Below are 12,768 nucleotides of genomic sequence, written 5' to 3'. Positions count from 1 at the left end.
TTAAGTGGTGAAGTAAGATAAAGTTTTATTGGTTCCTAATTCATCCATCCCCTCTTAGTAATCTATCCTACCTTATATCTCCAACACTATTGTCCACTCGATCAAGCTTGGTAGACACAATTCTTCTTACTTGTTCTTGTAGACTTAATCAATGTATCCAACCTTTACAGCGTTAAATAGATAAACAATACACTATATCATCACTATATTAACTAATCTTTGTACTCCTTTTTCATACCATAACTCAACATTTCCTCTAGGTGCTCTTTGTGTGTGAGAAATGTGGATCATGCATCTGCAAAATCAACACACTTCATTTACACATTATATCATAGGGTTAGCACATATAATGAAACAAAATTAAGAAATAAACCCTATAAAACTATTGTATTGGTCTCTAACTAAGGAATGAGTATGTAAATGGAATTAATTGCTCTCAGAATTAAGACCAAATTAGTGACATTGACACCCCTAAAATGAGAGATTCATGCTAGTATGAATGTAAAATTCAAACTTAGAATTAAAAATATTAAGCTAGCATGGAGTACAATCAAGCTAAGAAACATAGCAATTAAACTATAACTATAATTGAAATTCTAGAATGGTTAATCTAAAAGAGTTTCTTTGCTCTAAAATTGCCTCCCTTAGCTCTTAGAATGCCTTGTATTTATAGATTTTTCCAAGGGCTTGGGATAGAGTTTGATCCAACCATGGTGAGGTTGAGGGTTGATTATTTTATTCATGGTGGAGATCCCACTAGAATAAATAATGTAGAGTGGAGATTTCACTCAAAATAAACAATCTAAAGTGGAGATCCCACTGAGAATAAAAAATCTGAAGTGGAGATCCCACATAGAATTGTTTAAGAATATCCTTGGACCACATAAAGAACAAAATATTCATTTGTGGATAGGGGGCCTCTTAACAATATTAAATTTATTTCTAGAATAATGACTCATTAATTATTATTCTAAAATTAATATTCATGTGTCACAGTTGAATGGGTTCAAATTGATTTAAATACATTTATTTTATTCTTTGATTCAATTAATTCAATTTGAATCATCACCATGAGATATAATTCTGTAATTAAAGGATTGACCACTTTTGGGTGATTACATTTTCCCCTCTTTGAATTGATGTGCAAGCAATGCATTGATTCAAAGAATAGTTTGATTTGAAGTGTAGAATGAGAATTGAGATCGATTGCAATTTTGATTGTATGAAGACCAATTGATAAGATTTTTAGGAGTATCTCGAGAACAAAGCTTAATCCTCCAGAGTTAGGATTAGAATGCCCCAATACCAGTCCATAAAATAGATGATAAGACCTATCATGAGTCATAGGAATATTCCCAGAATGAGGCTTAATCCTCAAGAGTCAGAGTTAGAATGCTCCAATACTTGTCCATCGATCTATGATTTGAGTTTTCATAAGTTTGATTGAGATAATTGATAGAAAGTTAGTTAGTATATTGATTGATAGGATAGATAAAAGATGGTATGAGATGTAGAGAAAAGATGCCCCTAGCAATGAGGACCTTAACTTTAGATTTGGTTGAATTTGAAACAAGAATTGATTGAAGAAGCAAGATATGATTGAAGAAGTAAGATTTTGTAGAAAATGTTGAAGAAATATTTTGAAGCAAGATTTGAAGTAGAAATTTGAAATATAATTTTGAAGAAAGATGTGAAGTAGAATTTTTGAAGTAAAATTTTGAAGTAAGATTCACTAATGTAATCATCCTACCCCCTCGGGAGAAAAATTGAAAGATGATACTTCAAAAATTTTTATATAGAGTAATAGATGTGAAGATATAGATATGATGAGAGATTTAGAAGAATTTAGAGTTGATTAGAATAGATTGTAGAAAGTGTAGAGTCCATTCAGAGTGATGTGAGGGTCCATATGACTAGGTTTGACCAAGTTTGACAATGGCTATCTCAAAGTTAAAGAATATCAATTGACTTTTTGTTGGTTATCTCAATCAAACTTATGACAAAGCAAATCATAGCTCGATAGACAAGTATCAGGGCATTCTAACCTTGATTCTTGAGGATTAAGCCTCATTCTAGGGATATTCCTATGGCTCATGATAGATCTTGTCATCTATTTTATGGACTGGTGTTAGGGCATTCAAACCTTGACTCTAGAGGACTAAACTTTGTTCTCAAGATAGTCCTAAAAATATTATCAATATGTCTTCATACAATCAAAATTGGAACCAATATCAAATCTCATTCTACACTTCAAATCAAACTATTATTTGAATCACTATGCTACTCACACATCAATTCAAATAGGGACAAATGTAATCACCCAAAATTGGTCAATCCTTTAATTGTAGAATTATATCTCATGGTGATGGTTCAAATTGAATTAATTGAATCAAAGAATAAAATGAATTAACTCAAATCAACTATTACAACCCATTTGAATTTTGACACATGAATATTAATTTTAGAATAAGCATTAATGAGTCATTATTCTAGAAATTAATTTAATATTGATAAGGGACCCCTATCCTTAAATGATTATTTTATTCTTTATGGAATCCAAGGATATTCTTAAACAATTCTGAGTGGTGTCTCCACTTTAGATTTTTTATTCTGAGTGGGATCTCCACTTTAGATTGTTTATTCTGAGTGGGATCTCCACTTTAGATTTTTTATTCTGAGTGGGATCTCCACTTTAGATTGTTTATTCTAAGTGGGATCTCTACTATGCATTATTTAGTCTAGTGGGATCTCCACCGTGAATAAAATAATCAACCCCCAACCTCAACATGGTTGGATCAAACTCTACCCCATGCCCTTGGAAAAATCTATAAATACAAGGCATTCTAAGAGCTAAGGGAGGCAACTTTAGAGCAAAGAAACTATGTTAAATTAAGCATTCTTTCTTTTGATTCTAATTCATTTCACTTATTTTCTATTTCAATTCTAGGTTAATTGCTTTGTTTCTTAGCTTGACTTTACTCCATGCTAGCTTAATATTTCAATTCTATGTTTCAGTTTTGCATTCATGCTAGCTTGAATCTCTCATTCTATAGGTGTTATTGTCACTGATTTGGTCTTAATTTTGAGAGAAATTAATTCCATTTACATACTCATTTCTTAGTTAGAGAGAAATAGGACAATTTCATAGGTTTTATGCTTAATTATAGTTCATTATATGTGCTAATCCTATGATCTAATGTCTTATTGAAGTGTGTTGGTTTTGCAAATATATGATCCACATTTCTCACACATTTTTGACACCCACCGTGGGGAATTGTTTAAGAATATCCTTGGACCTCATAAAGAATAAAATATTCATTTGTGGATAGGGGGTCCCTTATCAATATTAAATTGATTTCTAGAATAATGCTTCATTAATGCTTATTCTAAAATTAATATTCATGTGTCACAATTGAATGGGTTCAAATTGATTTCAATCAATTCATTTTATTATTTGATTCAATTAATTCGATTTGAACCATCACCTTGAGATATAATTCTACAATTAAAGGATTGAACAATTTTGGGCGATTACATTTCCTATTTGAATTGATGTACAAGAAATTTATTGATTCAAAGAATAGTTTGATTTGAAGTGTAGAATGAGAATTGAGATTAGTTCCAATTTTCATTATATGAAGACTGATTGATAAGATTTTTAGGACTATCTCGAGAACCAAGCTTAATGCTCTGGAGTTAGGGATAGAATGTCCCAATACTAGTCCATAAAATAGATAAGATGACCTATCATGAGTCATAGGAATATCCCTAGAACAAGGCTTAATCCTCAAGAGTCAGGGTTAGAATGGCCCAATACTTGTCCATCAATCTATGATTTGAGTTGTCATAAGTTTGATTGAGATAACTGACAAAAAGTTAGTTAGTATATTGATTGATAGGATAGATAGAAGATGGTATGAGATGTAGAGAAGAGATGCCCCTAGCAATGAGGACTTTGACTTTAGATTCGATTGATTTTGAAGCAAGAATTGATTGAAGAAGCAAGATATGATTGAAGAAGTAAGATTTTGAAGAAAATGTTGAAGAAATATTTTGAAGCAAGATTTGAAGTAGAAATTTGAAATTAATTTTTGAAGAAAGATTTGAAGTAGAATTTTTTAATAAAATTTTGAAGTAAGATTCAATGATGTAGTCATCCTACCGCCTCAAGAGCAATATTGAAAGATGATACTTCAAAAAAAGTGATGTAGAGTAATAGATGTGAAGATGTAGATATGATGAGTGTTTTAGAAGAATGTAGAATAGATCAGAATAAATTGTAGAAAGTGTAGATTCCATTTAGAGTGATGTGAGGGTCCATATGACTAGGTTTGACCAAGTTTGACAATGGCCATCTCAAAGTCAAAGAATATCAAATTTTGATTTTGACCCTAAAAATGGACTCATGCTTATCAAATTAAGGAGGGGATGATGAAATGTAATCTGTGTTGAATATTCTACCCCTTGTGTTGTCAAAGGCTAGTCAAAGAGCTATGGGAGACATTTTGTAGTGTAAAGCTAAGCTGAAATGAAAACCTAAAATAAATGCAACCCTAGGACTTGGTCACTGAATTAATATGGTTTAATTTTCATCATTGAGCAAAAAAAATGATATAGTACAATCACCACTAGTTCAACCATGGCAATATGAATACTTTATCATTCTGAGCCAATAAGTACATGAAAAGAAAATTATTTACAATAATTACAAAATTGCTATAGTAAAACACCATAGTCAGAAAACAAAGAAAAATATCATATTTTTCATCTTGGCTTCTCTAATCTCAAACATCATTGAGTTGCTAGAAAAATCATGACTGAAAAAAGTAAACATCGCATAATCTTTGTGTGCATGTTTGTTTGAAGAAAAATTAAATACAATAGTATGAAATTTTTCACCATGCAAAAAATAAAGCTAGTGATAGAACCATGTGTGTTTGTTGACAAGTGTAAATAACAAACCTATTGGAGAAAATAGTTGAAGGTTTGTTCATTGAGATAATATTTTTGGAGGCTCATAGGATTCAACCAAGTAAAGATTGGATAAATCATTGTTCTAAAGAATCTTACAATTTGCATTACATGTGATGTGTTTGTCAAAGTGTGTCAGTTTTGGGTTATTTGGAGGACAAGCATGAGCGCACATGGGAAGTGTCTTTTGGAAGAAACAAGAGTGCAATGCAACTATCAAAAGGCATTGTGTTTTATGTGTTGGAAAGATGAGGTTAGTTGTTGTGTGATTGTTATGTGTCATGAGATGTGCGAAAATCAATTAGAGTGGCATTATTGTGTGTCATTTTGAAAAAGATAGTGGGCAACTCACCTGCTCCTAAGAAGTCGGTAGTGTGTAGCAGAAGGTATTGAGAGTTTGTTGTGATAAATAGCTAAGAAAGTCTTAGTGAGTTGATTCATAGTATGTCAAAAGCATTAAAAGAGTCCAAAAATCCATATGAAGATAGTTGTATCTGTTTTCCTGCAAAACTAGCAAGGGCAAGATCACTAGAAAAATTGCAACAAGAGTATCAGATTGGAGAAGCAAAGCTTGGAGGATGGGTGGATGATGATAGTAATAGTATGGTAGATAGAATGTAGTGGAGAAGATGCAAAAGAGCAAAGCATAGCTGATTAGAAGCAAGTAGAGCATCCTCTCATCGAAATGTGTGTCAATGTGAACAAGAAGTCGTAGAGGCATGTCAAGACAAACTACCCTAGGATCCAAAAAAATAAAATGAGAAGGATCCTACCCTACTATAGATGTTAGCTAAGAGTGTGATGCAGATCACAAGCAAAAATGACAAAGTGGAGGAGACTAAATCTCTAGGTGATGGGAACCGACTAGAAGATAGAAATGTGTGTGTCTACTTTACTAATATCTAGACAAAAGATCAAATGCCTATAAAAAAGGCTACCCTAGTCATTGAGCAAGGAACTATGCCTAAGCTAGTAGCATCACCATTTTGGCATGGAAAGAACATCCTGGGGGAATGATTGACTTATCTATAGAGAAGGCAAGTAGTTCTCTTATGTCTTCATTTTGTCCTTTCAAAGAAGCATAGCCTAGTATTGTCTTGCAACTAGCTCATGATGCAGTCATGGCAATGGAAGTAGAGCCAAAGAAAGCATTGGTCATAATGAAAAAGTGGGACAATAATGTAGAGAAAGATGCAGAGTTCTTTCAAGGTTTGATTGAGAGAGCTTGAGAAGATGGAGCATGTGAGGAAGAGAAATAGGTAGAAGTAATGTTGGCAGTAGAATGAGGGTGAGCAAAGACTATAGAGGCATCTCTAGAAGTAGAGTAGGCATCAATGGAACAAATTTGTAATGAGATGGTGTTGTTAAAAGATGAGGTGGAAGCATCTAGAAACTATGACAAAGACTAATGCCATAGCATATTGATCACAAGATCAATTAAATGCTACCAATGCAAGGATCGCCTACTTCATGAATTAGATGCATGAAGTGAAGCATGAGAGGGAGTCTTGGAAAATTATTATGAATATGTATAAGGTAGAATAGGACATTTCTCAATAGGCAACAATGCTACTTGGGGCAGTGAGACTACAGTCAGATATGAATGAAGTCCAAGAGCGGTCAAAGAAGCTTGCATAAGAGGTGGTATACTACATGGGATGGTATCATTAGGTAGTCCCTCCAGAGCATGGGAGAGGAATGTCCTTCTTAGATAGAACATTTATGACACAAATAAACACTATGTTGAGATGTGGCCATATCTTGATTCCTATGGATACAATTTGGGAAGGTGCAAGACTAACACCAGGAGCTTCATCATTTGGAACTATGCAAATAGGAGTGGGAATGCCACCTATTGGGAATCCAAATATCTAGCCTCCACGAGGAGGAGCTCAATGAGCATTTATTTTATGTTTTGGCTTTGTGTGTTTGTAACTAATGCATTAGATGCTTGTTAATAAAGTGCATATTATTTTTGTTTCTAAACATTTTCTCAAATGTGTATCACCTAATGAGATTATCTTAATTCAATATGAATGTTTAGAATTTTTGGAATTTTGTGAATGTTTTTGGGATTTTTGAAAATTTATAATTTTTGTTTTTATTTTGTTGGTATATAAATGGTTTTGGTAGTTTTCAAAAGTAAAGCTTAGCATAGCTCAAATAGTTTTAGTTTTTAGCTTTCAAGTTTGGTATAAGTGGTTTGATGCCATGTTTGAAAGTCATAGTGTGAGTGTGAGAAATCTTTGTAGTAAAGTGATAGTAGACTAACATAGCTAGAACAACTGGTGACTGAAGAGAGAGATTTTTTGAGAACACTAAAGGAATCTCATTGTAGTAGAGAAACAATAGATAGACTCAGTTAGAACAACTGGTGACTAAAGTGAGAGAGATTTTTTGAGAACACTAAAGGAATCTCAGCGTAGTAGAGCAATAGTAGACAACCTCAGTTGGAACAATTGGTGACTAATGCAAGAGAGAGATTCAGAAAGTATAGGACATTTCCCCCTAGAATAGGTAGGTTTCCCCCTAGACTTATGACCAATTTCAATCCATGTAGGTATGAGCAATGTTTTAAATTTAATTAAGAGCTTATGCACAAGCAAAGATAGCAAAGATAAAGCATAAAACTTGCAGAGAGAAAATCACTCAAAGCAGGAAAGAAAAAAGATAACTATATAGGAAAGTTGAATTTTTTTTTGGATTTTTTGGATTTTTAGCTTGTTCTTTTTTGGTATTATCAAGATGTCTATCACTAGGTTTTCACTGAGATAATGATTTTAGTAGGACTTTTTGCAATTTTTAGCTTTTGTTTTTTTCAAGTTTTAGATTTTTTTGGTATTATCAAGGTGGCTATTGCTATGTTTTCACTAGAATAATGAAAATTTCAAGACTTTTTACAATTTTTAGCATTTTTTTTAGAGATATCTAGCTCTCAAGCATGATCACATTGGTTTGTCCCCAATGTCTAGCAAGGTGTAGGACAAGATGTAGTAGCAAGTTGGTGGATAAGTAGAGATGGATAAGCAAGGAATATGATGCAAGTGAAAGTGATCCCTAAGGATTGACTCCTCAAGAGTACCCAAGTTAGGTAAAAAGATATAGCAATATGGTGTAATGGAGGGTATCATGTAGGATATTGACATGATGTCATGAAATGTAAGTTATCCAAGAGAATGGACATATCAAGAGGTTTCTAAGAATCAATTTTATTATTATTATTTATTTTTTGATCAAGACCAAAGGGTAAAGTGAATATGATAGCAAAGTTTGGTATGGAGGCTATGAGATGTGGGATACACAAGATCATGATAGGGAAACCAATAGATAAGATAGCCAATGCTCATAAGCAGGGCAACTTGGTCAAGATCAAAGGTGAAAGAGCAAATAGATGGGTGATGGAAGAATTACACATGATGCTTGTTTGCTAGTTTTCATCATGGTACTTGTCCAAAGTGCTACAAGAAGTGATTTTCACCATAGGACATATTTATTTTATTTTTTATTTTTTGCTACCAAGGTGCCACAGGAAGTGGTTTTCACCAAGGCACTTTTTTCCTAAATTTTTTTTAAATTATTTTTTTAGAAAGAGTCCAAGCCATTTTCAATTTTAATAGTGATCCTATTAGAAGGATAAGTTAGTATAGGCCAAGGCCATAGAAATGTATGCTCAAAGATGCTGATAGGGTAATGGAAGGGAGATTATAGGAAAAAGAGAGGTGGATGGATGATAAGGTTGTAGGTTTTGGATGGATAGGTGGAGGATGGATAATAGGGAAGTGTAGGCTTCAAAAGATTGTAGAAGGGTAGATGTGAAAGTGGGAAAGATCAATGTAGACACACACCTTGAAGGGTAGTGGAATGATTGGCTAGATATGGATGAGATAGCTTGAGGTTTCAATGTAGGAGATGGTAGAATAGTTTTAGAAAAAGATGGAGTGGAAGGTATTGAAACCTTTTTAGGAAGATATTTGGAAGAAGATGGAGTGGAAGCCTTTGGAAGCTTGAATGTCAACTTTGATTTATTTTCAATATTCAAGTCCTTAAAAATAGACTTAATAATCCATATAGCTTTTTATTTCTCATTAGATGCTTTAGATCATATTTCTTCCATAATGCATTTAGGAACCCATATTTGCTTTGATTTTGAAACAATAGACCTTTGTGGTCTCTTTTGTGCATTTCCTTTCTTATCATTCACATGTCTATTAGAGGAGACATAGTGATTATGTTTGTTTTTAAGTTGATCATTCAAATTGCTTCCAAAAGGCTGGGAACTTGTGGATGACAAAGTTTGATACAACTAGTTTAAATGGAAAGCTTTATATGAAGGACTCAAGGATATATATCTCTATTGATCTTGAGGTAGGCCAGGAGAAGTAGGTAATGAGTTAAGAGTAGAATTAGGAGATGGAGGAATATGAGATCCCAAAATAGATGGAAAGTTTGAAGGCTTTAGCTTAGATGGATAAGGACCAAGGATAGATTTAGAAGATATAAATGGATAGTGGATAGGGATATTAGCATCCTTAGAGTGAGCAACATGACCTAGGCCATTAATAGACTCACATGTGACTTTAATAGGAGCAACACCTTTTATAGGAGCACTTATAGCCTGAGTGTAGATTTGAAGTGGATGTAGAGAAGTAGAACAAGAGGGTGAGGGAATACTTTTATCTTCACAAGGAAGTTTAGGTAGCATAGGAAAAGTATCCTTCTCTTGATCTTCACTAATCTCGTTAGGGATGGTGGAAGGAATATCATGATCTTTCCTAGTAGAGAGGTATGATATGGGAGATGGAGGACTATGTGGCTTTTGAGATGGAGGGATTGCATCTTGAGGGAGATGAGATGGTTCTTGATCTTGATCTTTAAGTTTTTTAGAATCCTCTTGACATGGATCCACTTCTAAGGACAAGGTACAATGTGGAGTTTGCATGATAGGCTCTTGAAGAGATAGTGGAGGACTAGCTAGAGTGGGAGTAATAGGAGTAATTAGGTATGAAGGTTTTGGATATTTAGTTTGAGTAGTATGGGAGAGGTTTGTAGCTAGGACAAGATTAGCTTGGCTTTGTTTTAGAGCCAGCCCTTGAGGGTAGACATAATCAATAGAGAAAGTAGTGAGTTCTTTATTCGATGGAGGTATGTTGGAAAGCTTAGATACTTTAGAAGGTGATGGCATGTTGGTAGAAGTAGAAGTCACATTTGAACCATTACTAGACATGGTTTCATGATGTTGATCAAGCTTGAGAGTAGTATCTTTAAAAGATAATTTCTTAGGTTTTTGAATTATGGCTTCATCAAATAAATCTTGGATTTTATTTTTCAACTCCATGCAATGTGAAGTTTTATGTAGATTATTTCTATGATAGGCACAATAGTCACTCATAAAGAAGACTCCAACCAAATTGATTTTAGGTAAAACAATGAGTTATTTTTCAAGAAGTTCTTCTAAAGTTGATTCATAAGATTTTCCCAAAGGAGTGAAATCACACTTTGGTTTAGGTCCCCAAAGTTTTCCTTCAAGGATACTTCTAGATTTCTTGGGTTTTTGTGCATTGTTCTTAGATAGCTTGGATTCAACATCATAAGAAGTTGATGGTTCACTATCATTGGAGGAAGGAGAATAATCTTGCTAGGAGAATTTTTTCGATGATGTGTCATCTTATTCCTTTAGTCTTTGAAGTTGAGCACTCATTGATTGGATTTATTTCTTCATGACTACAATAAGTATGGCTTCTTCCTCAGTAGGAATGTTGGATTTAGCACATTTTTTGTTAGACATTGTGATGTCTTGCTTTATGTGAAGCAAGAAAACTCTCTTCAACCCTTAGTTGCAATATTCATAGGTAGAAAAAATTTGACAGGTTTAGACTAAGATCCCGAAGGGGTTAAAGCACAATAACCCAAGGTGCAAACAAGCTTCTAACAATGGGCTAAGCTACCTAATCTAAACTAGATCAACCTAGGAAGACTAGAAATAATAGGATAGAAAAGTAGTTTGATCATAAAGTCTCAATTCAGGAACTTAGATTTTATTCATTTTAAATATCCAACTAGGTGTGATAAATTTTGAATCATAAACCAAGCACACAAGACAACAATCAAGGATTTCAAACAAACATCTTCAAGCAATGACCAAAGGACAAAGAAGCCTTGCACATAAACAAGAATAGTATTGTAGTACCAGTCTAATCCTTAGAACGACCACCATATATATTCTCAAAATGTTTTCCAATTACATAAATAGTCCTAGAAAATAAAATTTGGCAACACTATGGTTCTTAGTAATGTTCAACCCTACAACTTTTTCAATCTAGAGTGGGTGAAATCAAATCCTAACACACCAAGGTTTTGACATATTTTAAGAATTTAATCATTCAGAGGTACTAAGGAGATCTGACAACCCAACAAAAGACTACACCTATGAGGATTTCCCCACAAGGACATTTATATAGCGATTGCTACTACCACATCAAAAATGGCTATTAGCCCCTGAGGTTTTTTCCACATGGTTGAACCAATAAAGGGAATGTCCACTATGTTTAACCCTCTCTAATTAAGGAAGAATCACAAAGTTGTATCACATGGGGATTTGGTTTGGATTCAAGGGTTCCAAGTTTCCGATGTGCCCAAAAGGGAACAGAACATAATCCTCTAGCCTCTTCACTTTACCCAAACATAGAAAACAAGATTCTTTGACACACTAATTCAAAATAACCTCACCAATTTTTTTGGAAAAGTCAATAACAAACACCACCAATCTCAAAAGAGAAAGTATTAATGGATGTTGAGGACAAACCTAAGCAGAATAGTGAGATAATAACAAATAACTTTCCCTACATATAGGTGGATCTATCATCGAGAAGAGCTTCCCATGTAAGGAAAGAGAATGAATTAAATTCCCTCAAGAACTCCAAAAATAGTGTTCATAGGGCCTAATTACTATGTGAAACACATATTCATGAAAGTAAATCTAGATCCAACGTTAGAGCACCAAATGAAGTGCAAGTCTATAAAAGCGTGTAAAAACACTCAAGCCAAACACATGAGAGGGTTCATTTACTTTCCAAATATAAATGTTATAGAGATCCAACAAAATACCTTGTAATCCTTGCAATGTGTCTTTCCTCTATTGTACCTTTCATTTACACTTGGATGCTCGCTTGCAACGAACAAATCAACAGGCAAAACAAACAAACACAATATATATCCAACTTATGTAAAACTAGGGTTAGATCTAAAAATATGATTTTAAAGAGTGATAATAACCATCAATTAACCCAAATAATATGTCACACCTTGCATTGATCCATGTGAAAATTAAATACAAGCTATTCATCAAATGCCCTTTTTTTAATATTGGTTTTTGACCTAGTCAACAAGACTTGATTTATTTCTTATGATTTTTAGTTCAAAAATAAAAGTAAAATGAAGGGACCCCTACTAAAAATGTAAGAATTTTGTTTGTATCTACAAATTTTCTCCTATGAGACCCACTTTGTCAAAATAGACTAGTTTTGGTATATTGACCATTTGAGCATTGATATGACATGTAAACTAAACATACAGAGAACAAACCCCCTATATAATTTGTAGATCTATCCAAAAATGCTAAGTTGATTAAAAAATTCATTGATTTACACTTGAAAACCCATTTTTATGAAAAATAAAGAAATTATTACAAATCATGAAAATCAATTCAAATAAGTCTAAAATTTGGATTGAACACTCTTTGGACTATCGTCACTTTGAAAGATATATTTTAGATCCATATCCCAAATGGTCTAGAAGATA

This window comes from Cupressus sempervirens, chromosome 3 (genome assembly GCF_028749045.1).
Source record: "Cupressus sempervirens isolate cs-2001-9-10 chromosome 3, ASM2874904v1, whole genome shotgun sequence".
NCBI lineage: Eukaryota > Viridiplantae > Streptophyta > Pinopsida > Cupressales > Cupressaceae > Cupressus > Cupressus sempervirens.
The sequence above is the reverse complement of the archived record's forward strand: the minus strand, read 5'-3'. Positions refer to the sequence as shown.